This window comes from Apteryx mantelli, chromosome 9 (assembly GCF_036417845.1).
Source record: "Apteryx mantelli isolate bAptMan1 chromosome 9, bAptMan1.hap1, whole genome shotgun sequence".
Classification (NCBI taxonomy): Eukaryota; Metazoa; Chordata; class Aves; order Apterygiformes; family Apterygidae; genus Apteryx; species Apteryx mantelli.
This window is the reverse complement of record NC_089986.1, coordinates 3750884-3755711: the sequence shown is the minus strand read 5'-3', so window position 1 is coordinate 3755711 and position 4828 is coordinate 3750884.

Sequence of the window (4828 nt, the reverse complement as noted above, 5' to 3'; positions counted from 1 at the left end):
GTATAAATCTGTGTTTAATCATTCAACTGTAATGGGGAACAGCCACTGAACTAATTCAGAAAAGCAAAGGGCTTCTCAAGAATGTTTAAGGAACTTCATGTGTAGAAATTCTGGGACAATATCTTTTCCTGGATAAAAGTGAGCTTGGGATAATCAAAATGTTGAAATTACAGCTAGTCAAAAATGTTGCAATGGAAGAAAAGAAAAGAAGAGAAACGGTTAAGAAAAATGAAAGTCTTTATTTCTTGCAACACCAACATACTTTAAAAAAAACCCCACAAACTATGAGTCAATTAGTACTATCCATGCCATTTATATTAATTTAAAAAATGCTTATCACCAGATTATATTGCTTGTTTGCTCCATCCTTACTTCATTAGTGCTAATTGGAAATAATTACAACAGATATATGAAATACTTAATTAAAAGACTTATCTATTGTCTTGTCTTGTATTCTAGACCATTCAGTAAAGCATCAGCAGCACTATAATCCCTGGGCCTTTTCTAAGGCTTTTAACAGCATTCTGTGTCTTCTTCTCATTATGAGGCAGATTCTTATCAATAAGGAAGAAATCTAAATCTTAACCTTTACCTTCACTTCAAAAAAAATCAATATCCTAAGAGAAGAAATGACATTTTTTAGCCTGCTTCCTAGGAAAATGAGATATTCACAGCTGCACAGGCAGCTCTCTCTTCCTCTGTCAGTCTTGTCTTCCTTTTGGAGTCTTTCACTGTGTTTGACCAAATCTGATAGAAGATGTCATTGGCTTCTGCCAGGTTTCATGAAGCTTCATGGCTGAATAGAGGAAAGAGAGAGAAATTAGTGCCCTCCTTGCTGGAAGGTCCATGTGGGCTCAGTACCTGGAGTTCGCCATGCACGGCTCATGCCCAGCGGTAGCAGCAGGCTGCTTTCGTCTGCGTTACCTGAGGGAAACAGGTTAACGTTTTTACTTTGCCAAATACTAGTATTGCCATGACAGATTGGAAACAGTGAAGGATATTCGAATAAAAACATTTTTGCCCGATTGCACAGCCCAGGAGAGCCAGCCTGAGCAAGGAGAAAGTCATTTTGGAGGAGTCTCCCCAGCCAGGACACTGTCCTTGAGCTGCACACCTGAGCCAAGAGCACGAGACGCTAGCTGCTGCCAGATGCCCCAATAGCAAAACCTCCAAGATTCATCACAGTCTCACACAGAACCACAGGAGGGAAAGCAAAAACGCTGGGGGAAAAATCTCTCCTATTCTACAGCTCTTTTTCCCTCAGTATTCTGGAGTACCGACAGAAAGCATGAAAAATAGGCTGTGCCCCATTAACTCCCTGATCACTGCTGCACTTCCCTTGCTCCCCTCGAGGGCCACATTCGGGGCGCTCCCACCCGGTGGCATCTCCACCAGCGTGCGTCCCTATGGACATTGGCACGGAAAGGCAGCAAGAGCGCCAATGGGAAACCTCACCTGCCCGGGAGCAGCTGCGGGAATTACATTTTGCTCCATTAAGAGGCTCGCTGCGGGCGAAGAACTGCTGTTTCCCACACTAATGTCCTTCTGGCCGTAATATTTCATATTAATGCAATCTAGTGATTAAAATTGCAATGACGAATGAGGACCTATTTTACTGTATCTGTGCTCCCCTGTAATCGCTAGCATTTATCCTGGGGATATTTAGAAGGCTGCACTTCAAGCCACATCCTTTTCATTGTGCTATAGCTCCAATGGCTTCAAATAAACCTGTTCCTCTCTGTCGTAGCCAAACAGCCATACCATATAGTCTGGTTACAAGTCACTATGGGGTCCAGCTTTGTCTTAGCCTGAGAATGAATAGTCTGAATTATAGACTACATCGGGCCCAAACTCAGCCCTGTAACTTCAAAGACTGGCAAGGGTAAACTTCCTTTTATAATCTCATAAACTGGCAGGCTAAAATTATCACTGCAGTTGTCAAGAGTTTTATATGTATTAAATCTCATCTATGATAGAGTGCTAGCCAGGATCAGTGTTGGTTTACGAGAGAAAAGCAATCATAAAGAGAGAATTAGCTCCCTCCATCCTCCCCGAGCCTTGTTCAAGAGGACTCCTCTCGGCAGTCCTGCAGCCCAAAAACAGGTAAGTGCCAAAGATGAAGGATTTCTTCCTGCTTTTTCCTTCTTTAACAAATACGTGGCTCCCTGGAAGGTCATCTTCTGCAGGACAAAATGGCTCTGGCCAGGATTGGTAATAAATAATTTTGTTTCAGTGAAAAAAATGAACATTGACTGTGTTTTACTGAGTCTGAACCTTTGCAGTTTGGCTAGAGGGTGGGTATTTTTCTTAACCCCTCACATTTTTAAACTAATAGCTCATGGGGAAATATATTTTAAGGGACAGAATGGCCCTTTGGACCACAGAACCTGTAAGAATTAGACTACAGGAACCAGAGGAAAGCTGGGAATAGCTTTGACCTGAATGGTAAAGAGTCAATGGCACGAAGGTGCTGGGAGATATCCACAATGGATGAAAGACTTGTCAACCAACCTGATACTTCTATCCAGCTCATTTCATTCATCATCTTTATTCACCCAGATAATTTTTTGGGTAAGAATTATGAGTTAGCCTTCTATCAATATTTGAAAAAATTGCATTGGAAAACCTGAACAGGGCAAGTTTGGCTTCCAACTTGAGATAAACGAGCCTTCTCCAGCCCAAATTTTTCAATGTTTAATGGTGTTCAGTACACAATGAGGGAATGAATCAGTCACCAAAATGGTTGCAATTGGCACAAAGTACATAAAGTACACGAAAAGCCCTTTCGCTAAACTCACAAGGTATTTTTTAATGGAAAGTTGTTGTGCAGATGATTTTTGTTGAAGGACCAGGAAAATGGAAAGTAGCCCAGATCTGTATCCCATGTGACAAATAATTTAACAGTATATATTCCCAAGAGATGCTGAATGCAGCTTTTCCATACGTAATGAGAGAAAGCTGAATAAAAGGAACACTTTAAAGATGAGAAAAGTAGACCTCAGAAAGTCCATTCTCAATATATTTACCCTGTAACATAACTCCTTGAAATGGAAGAAACAGTGACCCAGTTGACAGAGTTGACAACAACCACCTGTAAATTCATGTGGAAACATCACTTTCCCCAGGAAGTTCCCATTTGGATTACTTTTGCTTTCTGTTAGCTTTCAAATAAGCCTTACTCCTCCATTCTAGCTCTGACATGGCCTTCAGATGCTCTGGCTTTTAGCAATAATAAAGACAAGTGACAAATTATGGAGAGAGATTTATTGAAAGTGACTGAATGCTCCAGGGTGCCATAGTAGGAGCTTTGATCCTCAGAGCAATTTTACAGCACATTGAGGCTGTTTAGACTTGCAACTTAAGAATTTTAAACTTTCTCCTGATTCAGAGCTATTTTGACATAGCTTCAAAGCAGGATCATCTCAAAGCACTATTGAAGGAAAAATAGAAGTCTCTTTCAATGACAGGTCTAATATCCAAATTGAATCTAACTGTTGTCAAATAAATTATTACTGATCTAGCACTTCTGGTAGCAAACCTTGTATTATGCAGCTGGCCCTAGGTTTTTTTAGACTCCATTTTTGGCACACTGTATTTGCAGATTAATTTAAAAAATGCTCACTTGTGTTACCAGTTTGCATGAACAGTTGACCATAACTGAATCCACTTTCTTTGTAAACTCAGCAATCGAGGCTTTATGTTAGTTATAACGCCAAATGCTAAATCCATTTAGAAATACGCAGGTGCAGTTTATTTGATTTTCCCCAAATGCAATGACTTTGTGACTAAACAGATACCAGTATTCACCTTAAGACATTATTTATTAGCTTTTTACAATTCCTCTAAAAATTCCTTCTGACACACCATCAAGTTCTAAAACTATATTGAAAGTTCAAACAACTTCTGAAGTTGAGCTACAGAGTGGAGAGAAGATTCACCTGCATCTCAGGGCTGCTCGCCCAGGCTCCCGGGGGCCCTCACCTCCTCCGGGGGGTTGGAAGACTGAGATAAGGGGATAAAACCTGCTACCTCTGAGAGGGGAAAAAAAGATGGAGAGGGAAAAGAGACAGTCCCCATTCATAAAGGGCAAACTCTACATAGAAGATATTTTCTTCCAGAAGCGAGGAATGAAAAGGTGATTGACAGCATAGTGTTTTAAAGACTATTTACTTTGATAAGCTAAAAATCTAATGGTTCATAAAAAGGTGCAAATTAAGCAGCATAATAAATAGATGGAACATGATTGGATTTCTAAAAAAAAAAAAAAAACAGATATAGAAAAGTTTGACGTTTCATAATTTTTGTTTGGATTTGTTATCAGATCAATCAAAATGTTGCATTCAGATTGTGACTTTTCATTCTAGGTGGTGATGTGCTTAGAAAGAAAAATCATTTCAGAACAAAACTATCCAGACATCCCTTTCCATAATGCTGAACTGAAATTTTTTCCTCATATTCAATTTTTTTTTCAAAATAACATTTCTGTTCAGTCAACATATTATTGTTGAAATTTGCCAGTTGAGCAGCAAAATAAAATCCTTTTCCATCAAGAAAACAGAATCTGACTGGTCTCAAACAAGCTGCATGTAATAAAAAATTGTGTTAATGTTGCTTCATAACATTTCAACTACTAGTTGATCAGGTTTTAAAGCTATTGTTTAACAATTCTTGGGCTGCAGCTAGAAAACGCTCTTTGGTAAGAATTTGTCCCACTCCAAAATCTTCATTGTCCTCAAAAGTACTTGCACTGGCACATAATTATGTTTCACAGGCTCAGTCACTTTGCTCAGCTTCATATTCTTACGTTCTCTTTGTATGTTTTCTTTAT